A 12,918-nucleotide genomic window follows, 5' to 3' on the forward strand; every position below is an offset into this window, starting at 1 on the left:
TGAAATTCTTCAAATCTCTTTTGAAAATACACCCTTACCCATGTGGATTAAATGTTCTGATGCTTGAAACAGGTTCATCTTATGTATTGAATGTGTTTCAATGTATACAAGTGTAAAAAGAAGGATAATGGCTGCCTCCTCACACACGGACAATGAAGCAGCTGAACTCGTTAATGTGAACCAGGCGGTAATCGCGATTGGGAGCAACACAAGTGTGAACACAGGGTTTCGGAACCAAATCAGAACCGAAGCCGCGGTTGGTTTGTTTCATATCAGAGTCTGAGTGTCATCATCCGCACTCACTGGCCTGAGCTCACTTTACACTTTCACTAACACTCACCACAAGTTATTAGAACCTGAACAGTACTAATCTTTTCTTTGTGTGAGTCTGATTCACTCCAGAGTTTAAAAGACACACACACATAACCTAGTACAATAGAAACCCACTAAAGCACTGTGCTCCAAGATTTTTGGCTTACCTGTCATCCCTAAAGTTCTAGTCTTGATGACCACTGTGATGGAAATTCATCTTGAGATTTGAAATCATGAAATTCTCAGACTGGAGTTGCCGCAAGTTCACAAAAGCCAGAACTTATACAAAGAGGCATTACACAATGTGAGAAAAAGAAGACTTGAAAGACATGTGATCATCCTCTGTGTCTTATCTGCTGTGTCCGTCCGTCCTTGGTACCAGTTGGAAGAAAAACATCTCGAAATAAGGGTTCCATCCTGTCAGGTAGACAGTATCACAGCAGGGAGACACCTAGTCAGGGGATTTCCACAACCTTAAACACTGGTCAGTGGAATTTTCCTCCACACCACTCAAAGCGCTTTACAGTACAGTTTGCCATTCACCCATTCACACACTGCATCTATAAGCAGCACTTGTTTGTGCTTTGAGGGGCAATTCGGGAGTCAGCATCTTGCCCAAGGACACTTCAGCATGCAGATGGGGAAGACTGGGCATAGAACTGTAGACCTTCTGTGTGAAGGACGACCGCTCTACCTCTCAGCCCCAGACTTCAACTGTCAAGCTCCTCTCCTGTGGAATCATCTTCTAGTTTCTGTTCAGGAGGCAGACACCCTGTCCAAGTTTAAGAGTCGGCTTTAAACCTTCCTCTTTGATAAAGCTTATAGTTGGAGCTGGTCCAGGTCTGTTTTGGGCCTGCTCTTAGTTATGCTGCTGTAGGTCTAGAATGTCGGGGGACACATGACACACCGAGCTTCTCTCTCCCCTTCTCCCTCATTATCACATTAAAGACATTAATATCTAATCAATTCATGTTACTGACTCGACTTCTTCCCTATGCTTCATTGTTTACAGATCTGGATCATGACAGTGGATCATGAATCAGAGATCCACCATAACGCTAACCCTGAATAGTGTTACCAACCGATCGTAGATAGTGCATGGTGGTGGACCATGATCGAGGCGGCCGCTGATCGTGGACTATTATTTTCAACAATCCTACTTGATATACAATATGTCTCCTCAGATATCCACCATTACTGACAATAGTGCTCAATTAATTTACTTTCTTTAATTTTACATACTGTTTATTCTAATCAATGCTTTGAATACTCTTATTTAGCTCTCCCAGAGGTTTCTACGGTTTTCCCCCTGTTAATAGGATTTTTTTGATAGTTTTACTCTAGTTGAGTGTTAAGAACAGAGGATTTCTTACCTTGTTTAACCCTATAAGACAAATTGTGATTTGTAAATATGGCCTATTCTAATAAAATGTTATTGAGTCATTGATTGATTGATTGATTGATTGATATATCAAAGAGCTCATAACCCCATATTTACCCAATAGATCACTTCAATCCCAAAACACAGGTTCTGTCTGTCTAACATTCTGCAGGTGTTTGAGCTGCAGGATCCAGAGAACAACTGTTATTATCAGTGTTGAACCAGTTCACACTTAAATAGAACCAGTTCAAAGTTCAATTCATACAGATGAAAAAGAACTAGTTCAAGTTCATTGATTCCGTTTTTTAATGGGATGTTGTAAACTGTGTCCAAAAGCACTGCGGCTGATTCTGTAATGTGGGAGCTGGCAGAGAGATCCTGGATGAAAGTTTTTTTTCCTTTTCTGATGATGCTGGTACTTCTGCATCACATTGTGGTGTTGAGAACTCTGTCCTATGCAGCTAGTTATATAGACTCTGATATATTCTGATAAGATTCACGATTGTATGTTTAGATATACTCTTCTTTTCCTTTTTTTTAATATATTCTCTGTTGAATTACCTGCTACAATAAATTTAGAAAAGATAGTTCGATCTGAGATCCTTATTTAATTTCTCTCACCAAGAATTTCCACCACAAACCTGGCGACGATTATGGGATTGGACACGTTCTGGATCACCGCCACTGGATCTGGACCAACGGATCTTGGTTCTTGACCAATTTTACTGAGGGGGCAGACCGGGGCCAGTTGTTTTGTCAGAGGGGCACATTCAACCCAGGACAAAAGAGACAAAGACAGTGTTCAAGCTTTCAACATTTTTCGTTCAGTACCCTATATACAAAAAAAAATACTAACGTATAATACTTAAATTGGTATTTGTTAGAGATACAATTTCATCAAATTACAATATTAAAAACTAACCAAAACACATTCCTGTAAGCTTAAGCTGAATCCTGATGGTGAGTCATATACTGTGTACTATTAGGAGGGCTAAAATGTCTGCAGGCTTAACAATATGCAGAGTCCGATAGTTTAGAATACTCAAGCCGGGGATGGAGATTATACCAGGCTGCCTTGAAGCTCCTTCCCCTGTCCCCCATCAAGGTTCTTGGAAACCGGTTCAAGTTAGGCTGCATTGGTGGCTTTTCTTTACATTTGCTGATATCTGTGGAGATAGGGAAGCCAAAAATATATAAGGCACATAGAGGAATCAAGAAACACCAATGGGATATTGATTGATAAGTGTCATTTGGTTAATTCAATCATACTTCTACTCGTACACACCATATGAACTCTAATGACACTGCTTTACAAGAAGGAAAATATTTTTTCAACATCACAAACCTGATAGTCCGGTGCTTGTATCCTCCTTCTTGAATGTCACCCTCAGTCTCACTCTCAGGATCTTCATCTGTCTCTCCTTCCTGCTCTGTGCCCTCACTTTGAAAAATAGTCTCACCAACTAAAAAGTCTTCTGGCATGCTTGCCACTTCCTGCTGTTTTTATTCAGCTGTCTCAACCCACAGATCATCTGGCTCTGTCTCAATGTCTGCCCCATCATAGTCTGTTATATTTTTATAGGACACAATGTCATTTCTCCTCACTATAAGGGGAGAGGAGTGAAAAAACATATCAGCAACACACTATATTAATATGCTGTTGTTGGTTTGCCTGAATTAGTTTATGTTATGTTAGCATTTGCGCTTAAATTTCACAATTATATATAAAAAAACAAACAATGGAGACGAATGTAGATGCCATTACCGCAGTTGAACAATTCATGAAGAGATACATTTTATACCAAACACTATCACAACGCTTAAATCAAGTATTAATGCAAAAAAAATAAACATCACCAGCCCATAGTCAAGACATCATCTCCAGTTTCTTTATAATACTGAGATCTTCACCTCAATAAACGCCTTGAGATCATGTATGTTGTGATTGGGAACTATACATAAAATGTATAATAATATTTTTAAGGATTTTAATTACAGTGAGTGAAGAGAAATGAAAAAGTTGGCCCATGGAAAAACATTGCCTCAAACTTGATATTAATGATAGTTATATTAACTCCACTATAGTTTACGTGACTTTTTTTTTTTTACGTATATTGAGTTTGAGCAAAAGCAACTAATAATATGTTACACTGTAGTTCAGTTTGTCAATCCAACCACTTTTGGTTCTGTCTTAGGTTTAACAGGCTGTAGTGCACAACCTGTTATTCTTCTCTTCTCCTTCCAGGAAATGGGTGACTTTCAGTAAGGACTCTTATCATTACAATACGTAAAGTATGTAAGCTGTTGGGCACTACCTCAAATATCATAAAGCACAGCCATATATATTAATTATTATAATTAATACTTTAATTATAATAAATAAATAAATAGATTAACTAATTATAGCTCCATTCCATTTAGCTTTGCAAGTGTGTCAGCCACTTGTTACAAATTACATCTGTTTTTGTGATAGAAATTTTACTCATTAGGGCAATGATTGATATTGATGTTTTCGAAAGATAACAAATGTTGCCTGAGAAGTCAGGGTTGCACTCATGACTGTTATGTGACATCCTCACTGACGAGGTCACCAAACAAAGACTTAACAGAACAGAGGATTTGTGTTTGTAAACTACTCAAGGGATTTTGAGAAACAGATGCTACATTCCAAAGGTCTGGGAAAGATCAGGTGACAGGATAATGGTCACCTGTTGCTTAACATGAAAGAGGTTGATCGATAACATTTATCTCCTCTCTAGGAGGGGCTTGGAGATGTATAAAGTGTTGCTTTTTCCTGTATGTCATTGCTCATTGTATGAGATCCATTCCATGGTCTTGTACATTGATGCCCATCTGCAGATGTAGAATAAACTTCCAGAAAGACATTGTAATGACTTGTGCTTGATTATTGAGAAATTCCCATGACAGTTTTGAACAAGCCAACTTGGTCTTTCGGCATAAACTGGTTGCTGAATTATTGTTGATTGTGTCATTATTACCTTTCTCATATGCAGAGGAGGTGAATGTGGCTTGATGCTCTCGGAACCACAGGGACAGAGGATGTGGCTGATCAACTCTCTGGGTCTTTTTTCATGGTTTGTGTTCTCAGTGTCTGAAACAGTGTGACAGGAGTACACGCTGTGTTGCGTCAGTGGATCATCTCATATTTCTCTCCTCTCAGACACTTGTTGATGTCGCTGAAAGTGGGTCACTCCATCTGGAGGAAGGACATCCAGCTGATCATGGTCAACATGGTGTTCGTCCTCCTCATCGACCTGCTGGCTGCTGGAGTTATAGTTCAATCGGACACTCGTTAGAGAGCAACCTTTCACCTAGGTCATATATATAATAGATTTTTTTATCATGATCCAAACTGAAAAGCAAAGTGATCAAAGAAGCTTCAGATCAGCTTCTCCCCTGAGGAGCCTCAACAGAATTGAAATGGTTCTTCCTCGGCCCCGGCCTCATCCCTCCATCAAGATGCTGTGAATCGCTTTTGTATGTTTTTTGCAATCCTGCTGAAAAATGTAACTAACAAACAGACAGACAAGGGTGAAACCATAAGCTCCTCGGAGTAGTTAATAATAATTCTATTTATTTATTTGATAGGGACAGAGCATGTTAATGAACATCAGAATTAAAAACATGTAAACACACCCGAATGGTAATCCACATGTGTCGTCCCTATGCGGGTAACAAACAAAAACAGACGCATTGCAAGAAACAACAAACACAACCTGCAGTTCATCTAATTGGAATTGATCACAATTCTGGTTAGCCCTAACCCATCATTTGAAATGGATCCTTAAGGTGAGATACATGTATAAGAGCACTCCCATTTCAATATCCACCTCCCTTTACTGACACTTTGTCCGAATGTGGTGTGCCCCTCTGACACCTCAAAGTCCCCTCTCATAAAGCAGCACACAGATCATTGTGCTATTAATAGGTTCATTTGAGACCATTGGGGGGCTGTGGCTGAGGGGTAGAGTGGTCGTCCTCCAACCTGAAGGTCGGCAGTTCGATCCCCAGTCTGACCCATCTGCATGCCGAAGTGTCCTTGGGCAAGATGCTGAACCCTGAATGGCCCCCCATAGAATACCATAGTGCTGCGAAAAGATGCACTGTATGAATGTTTGTGTGAATGGGTGAATGTAAAACTGTACTGTAAAGCGCTTTGAGTGGTCATCAAGATTAGAAAAGTGCTATATAAATACAAAACTATTTACCATTTACCATCGATACAGATCAAGTGTAAGTGGCCTGAAAGGATTCAAGTCTTCTGCACATGATGCCATCAATGCAATAATCCAAACTAAATCAGAACATTTAGAAAAAGGCAAACAGTAACATTCAATTGATTTGATGTAAACAGTTAAAAATTATGTTGTAATGAGTTACTTAATGTCTGTCTATTCATGCCTGATGGGAGGTTCATAACTCAGCCAAAACCCAACAGTAAATTCAATAAAGCCCCACCAAATTGCAGTTTCCTGAAAATGACAGATTACTTTTCATTACGATCCATAAAGAAACTGGCAAAAAAAACGCCCAATCTTGCAATGCTGATCCAAATCCAGATCCGCTCCAAAACTTTATAGGCTCCTTCTTGGCCAATGCTGTATCCTTTGAAAACATGTCACACAAATCCCTTTTGTAGTTTTGCGTTATGCAGCTGGCAATGAAACAATGGACAAACAGACAGGAGCAAAAACACAACATCATTGGTGAAGGCAATGAGACGCAAACAGAACTGGAGTGACATTTTTCTGACCTGTTCAGACACATAAAGGAGTTAAATGGTGACCGCCTGTAAGGGACGCCTGCGATGAGGACATGACTGTTACTTCTGTCAGCGACAAACCCTTTAGACTGGGTCATTTCACAAAAATCTGGGCAGAACGGAAATCTGAGAGCAGAAATTTGGCACAGCATGAGCAGAAGAAGGAGAAAGACTTAAACTGAAGTTCAGGACAGTTCTTCAGTAACAGTATATCTGAACATATTTTCACCGGGGCAGAGACTATACTTTAGAGAGAGGGCTGAGTTCTGAGGGACATTACAAAATCTTGCCATGAAATGAAGAAACAAAGCTCTCAAAATGAGAGTCCACCCTCGTGAATACAGATGAGAAAGGGACTCCACAGAGGTCACTGGAGAGCGGATTGAGAAAACAAGCACGACTTTTTGAGGAACTGGAGGGCTTTGGTACAATAAACACACCACCAGGGATCAGCTGTGAAGGGGCTGTTCCCACACTTGCAGTGTTGGAGGATCAGGCTCTTTCGGCCATCTGAGAAAGATCATTTACAGGCCCCATGATTCCCCCTGCTGGGACCATGACAACCAATAGGTCTCCACAAACACAGTTTATAACTACGAAAGAAAATTATAGTAAAAAAAAATATACAAATATTATTCTAAAACACTTACTCATTTTCATCTTGCACAAGAGGTTAACGGTGGACATATTATTTTTATTCTCTGTGTGATCATTGAAAATATCCCAGAAACACAAGCACTTCTTTTAGCTTTAACTCATAATAAGATAAGATAAGATACAACTTTATTTATTGAAAAGGTAATATTTGTGCCAGCATGCTCCAGGATTACAGTGAGAGTATTACGCACAATAGTATACAATAAATAATTATTTTCAAGTTTGAGACATCAATATATATATATAATATACAACAAAGTCAAATAGAATAAAACAATATACAACTATACAAAAATTGTAATATTACACATTCATTCTAAAATTGTTCATGAAATAGTAATATTGAACATGCGTAGTAATATTACACATTAACAGTGATATTGTACACACAAATTAATATTGCACATGGATTGAAATATTGTACATGAAATAATAATATTGCCCATGGTTTGGTTTTATTATCTCAGTGTCAAAGTACCACATTTAGCGCATTTTTGGAAAGTATCTCTTATAAAGAACCTATTGCTTGAGCACTGTATGGCAATTATGTTTTTTCTTCTTTGGCTGGACCACAATAGGAGAGCCAGCACTAAACACAAATGTCAGTTTCTGACTGACACCATTTTTTCGGCGTGCCCAGTGATGCCATTTCCTTGTTGGCTGCTGCTTTCAAAAAATGCTTTGTGACATCATCAGGGGATTTACTGAATGTTTACACCCTTAAGTTACGGGTGAGGAATTAAGCACATTTTTGAAAAACTTTAGCTACTTTCAATAGTGGAGAGTCACCAGTACTGCCCAGCAAGTGTGAGCTTGGGCTAAATATCCACCCAAAACCCAAACACACATCTTTTATCTCGTAAGATGAGAAAAGATAAGATAAGATAAGGTAAGATACTCTCTGGAGCAACTGTAATAAGTAAATACTTTAAAGTGTTTCCCGAACAGCCACAGGGAGGAGCTGGAGAGAATGGGGGGGATTCTCCTCCAGTTTCAGATCAGAGGTAAAGATGGAACATTTTTGTTCAGTTTATTTCCAGGCTTTAGTGATACTAACACTAATGGCAATAGCAGGCATGTTCAACAAATATTTAAAATACTGCTATCAGCTCAAAAAAACTGCTCATTTAATATTTGCCAACATGAAAACAAAAGTGGGTCACGTTAGTCTGAGTGCTGTGAAGAATCTAGTACAGGAAAAGGAATTCACTACAAATAAGACCCAGCTGCTGAGTCGAGGGGCCAACATGCCTTCCCTGTACACAGGTTTTCAGATAAATGTAGACTGTTAAAACTTTGATCCAAACATTCCTTTTTATTTTTAATGTCCGGACTTCAGCTGCCTTTAAGGCTATCTTTTTTTAACTTTATGTTTTGAGATTTTTAAAACAACATTCTCACTTACAAGATCACAACCAGATAATGTACAAGGAAAACACAAAAGACACACATAAAAACAAAAGGGGAAAACCATTACAAAATACACACAGTGTGTTTAAGTTTTGATAAGGCCGATTAAATGTGGAGGTGGGAGGTCATAGTTCCATGCTAGGTGGACTATTAACACATTTGATCAGTGGGTCCCAGGTTTTGTGGAATTTCCTAACAGATCTATTGAGGGTGTATCTGATTCCCTCCAGCTTGATGTTCTGCATTGCATCTCTGATCCACTGGCTGGTATTTGGAGCGCTCACATCTTTCCATTCCAAAATTGAGATCTAATAACGAGGAGAATGCAATGACCTTCTGTTACCGAGTGGAGTAGATGGAATCCCACTAAGCTCAAAGCTGAAATATGCCTACTAAACATCTGAAACATATCAAACTGTATTCATACAAGACAACCTGTAGAGAAACTTAGCAAAACAAGAATTAAGGTAGACTGGTGGTGACAGGCTCACCTCCCTTGTTGACTCAACGTCGGTGAACCTCTCGATCTAATCAGTGTGAATGTGCTGTTTTGTCAACAAGTGTTGACTAAACGTTCAGGGGTTTATCCCCATGAGAAAAGGTTGGTGAGTTTTTGGAACAGCAGCATCTCAGACAAACACAAACACAAAGACAATCCTCTGAAAGCCTATTTGCCACTGATGGGAAAACAGCCTGGACTCAGGCCGCTGTGGTCATGCGGATGTGAGTCCATGAACGAGTAGTAGACAATGATGCGAAGGGAGGGTGGTCAGTCGGCGTGCTGAATGTGGCCTTTGTATCAGCAAAGCTTTTCCCAGAAGGCCGCCTTTGTTGACCAGGGCTTTGACCCCTGCAGCTCTGCACTGACAGCCACTCATGTGCTGCCTTCATTAGAATTGTTTACAATGTTTTATCTTCACTGTGTGATGATGATATCACTCTGATCATGTGATTTCATTTGTGAGTAAGTACATTCATCATTTGGTCGACTTTTTCCGAAGCGTGTAAAGATCGGGAGAAGAAAAGGAAGAAAGAGTGACTCAGCATAGGGGCAGATCCAGGAGCAGTGCCAGGGGGACACTCGCCCCAGCTGAAACCTGATTGCCACCTGATGTGCCCCTGTCCTGTCAGTAGTTTTAATAAATTGACTCACTTACTAACAGTACTAACACAAATTGATGACAATTTCCTTTTTTAGTTTTTTATTATTTTTTAAATAACATAATGTGCTTCATCTATTCAATGATGTGTGGCTTAGCTCAAAGCTATAGAGTAAAACAAGTAATGACTTAAATGTCCACCTTACTGAATCAGGAAATGAGCATAGCTGTTGGATGCATAATTGGCACTGGTGTGTAAATTGTGGCCCCTTTACTGCCCCTGATTTAGAAAAATACTAGATCTGCATGTCAAAGGAATTGAAGGTGTATATATGTGGCTAGTGCAGGTTAACAAGGTCAGTGCTGATAGATTTTGGACTAAAGTTGCTGATATTCCAATTTCATCTTCTTTAACCACTATATTGATATACTAATACAATACTACACTATGTAATATATTCTAATGAACTAGACTAATCTTGAATGCATGTAACATCCTGCCAAACTACTCTGCAGTCTTACATAGTATCATTTTCGTTTTGTTATTTTGTTTTACTTTGTGGTTTTCCTTCTGTGAGTTTTTTGCAAGACTTTGCAGTAGAACAGGTTCAACCACCAAGACTGTGCAAGAGTGCTGTTCACCTTCCTCGTGCAAATGCTTCCCATGGGCCAACCTCTTATCTTTTCGGTTTTAGAAAATCTTGATAACCTGCTTGTCCAAATGGACCTCACCTCTGCTGTCTTTTACCTGTGCCTAGGGTTAACTACCTGCTGTTCTCACATATAATTCTATTGTATATTAAGGTATACTATATGGTAAAATGTATTGTATTGTAACCCTAAACTGGCACCACTTCAAACTACTGATTTTAACAGACTTTATTTTATCAACAGCATTACCTTGGGTTCGGGCGGTAAAGTGTGACATGGTAAATAGAAGCTGTCACAGGACCAGGCTGATAACAGAAGATAAACAGGTGGGAATTCTTAGGATTAAATGTTTACTCATTTGTTAGTCTCTGTCGACACAAGGTTTGACTCTCTGTGCTCGATCTCTTGACAGTGTCTCTGATGGTTATTTAAGGGGAATTTCACCAGTACTTCCCCAACGCTGCAAACAATGTCATGAAGTAAATAGCTATAAAGAGCAGCTCCATGTCCCGCAACAAAGAATCACATATTTCTATTACTTTTATTTTAGTGTGATATTTACAGGGTTTTGTAATAAAAGAAACGTTTCCATCTGATTATCTGAAGGCCATGGGAGAAGTTCACTTTACATTTTAAACACCTTTTCCCTATCAAAGCACTTATTCCGTAGTTTCATATCCCTGATGGAGAGAGAGTGGGGAAGGACAGGCAGAAATGGTCACGGGTCGAAATCGCACATGGGCGTCTGCGGGTTGTGGCCTTGCCTCATTGGGGCGGATGTTCTACCAGGCGAGCTACACGCCGCCCCAGCTAAGTTAATTTTGTTTGTAAACTGAGGCTTTTCAGAGTTTAATTATATTTAAAGTATTGGCCTTCAACTAGGAGTTTATCTATTTCCTTGTTCCCTTTCCCTTTCCCTTTCTCTTTCTCTGTTATAATTAAGTATAATCACTTGGTGCTGCTATTATTAACATCATCATTACTTCTATAAATATCACTCGTTATAACAACTTGTCAGACAGAGCTTGAATATGACAGTTACACAGTTGTTCCTGGTCTCTCTTCCCCATAGTGAGGGCTCGACCTGACTGTTTAAAGTGCCTCTAGATAATGTAAGGTGTAATTTGGCAGTACATGAATACAATTTAATTGAATCTAAATCAGTGTTTCATTCAGCCACCTTAACCAAGCTTGGTGGATTTCGATCTTTCACAAAAATGTCATAAAACAAAGTGATTTCCTCCTTTTGGTCTCAGGGCGAAACATGTGAACTACCCTACTTCCTGTTTTTGATACTTGCTAACTTTCCCAATTATGTCTGTACCTTCTCCATAAATGGATGAGGTTTGCCTGAAGTCGTCTTGTTTGTCATGTTAATCCACGGTGAATGAATAGAAGACTGTAAGAAAGAATTTGAATTGCCCATGTGAGTGATGTAGTTGAGGTACAATGGAGTGGTGTTGTCGGCCTGTCAGTCCCTTATCATAAGTTTGACAGCGATACACACACAACAGCAAGTGTCTGCAGTTTTCCGTGCAGTGCAGTTGCTTTTAATAACTTATGACCAACCATCCACCCTCAGAAAACTCAGTGGCACTTTGTTGCCGATGTCACCCAACAAACGTCATAGCAGAGACTTAATGTATGTGTAAGAACTGCATTATAGAAGCACCATTGTATTTTTCTCAACAGATATTATAAAGTTATTAAAACAATAGGTCAAACAGTGCATGCGAGAATTCTCTGAAGGAAGTAAAAAAGTACAATAAAAGCCAGTCGCTACAATATAAGTTGAGTACCACAAACTGAAAGTCCCTTTGGGGATATTGTATGATTATTGCACATATTTCTCACAAGGGTGGACCAGCTGTCACCCTCTTAACATTGTGCACAGCCCAGAAGGGGGAAACACCCTTAAGTGCTCATGCACAGCACACAATGGTCTACACAGTGAAGTCTGTAGTGGCCTGCTGGACGTACACTATGCTCATGACATGAACTTTACTGAGAGGAAGAGTCGGCTACTACCAGTCAACCAGAACAGACCACAAACAAAGATATATACAGTATGTATATATATGTTTATAATGTGGCTGCTGTGCACTTAGTCCACTTTCCCCACTGCCTGAAGGAGATAAGGTGAACAGTGAGTATCAGTGCTGCATTCAGGTGCCCCTCGTAATTTCCAGTGGGCAAAATGGAAATGCATGTGAAAAAAGCAAATTACATGAGAGGGGAATTCTTATTGACATCACAGCATGTTGCTATCAACAGATGGTGATGCAGGGTTTATGCTCTCCATGTCGCCTACATCAATATGACAAAGGGGCTTCATTTGACTTTTACTACTGTAGGTGAAATAGCTTGATCCCCTATTTCAAACAGCAGAATGACTCATTGAAAGGTTGTTGTTACCCCATCATAGACTATCATGAAAATCTCGACATTTATGAATTTCATGCTAGGCATTTGCTGTAGTTATGATTTAAAAAAATTATGGTTTACAAACTAACCAGATCAAGACAACTGCACATTGAAAACCACAGAATAATGATTTCACAACCCAATTTTCTTTTTTCTTGTAATTCAAATGTCTTCAATTATTTTTTGCGCAACAAAAGAGT

This window comes from Pleuronectes platessa, chromosome 4 (genome assembly GCF_947347685.1).
Source record: "Pleuronectes platessa chromosome 4, fPlePla1.1, whole genome shotgun sequence".
NCBI classification, from domain to species: Eukaryota; Metazoa; Chordata; class Actinopteri; order Pleuronectiformes; family Pleuronectidae; genus Pleuronectes; species Pleuronectes platessa.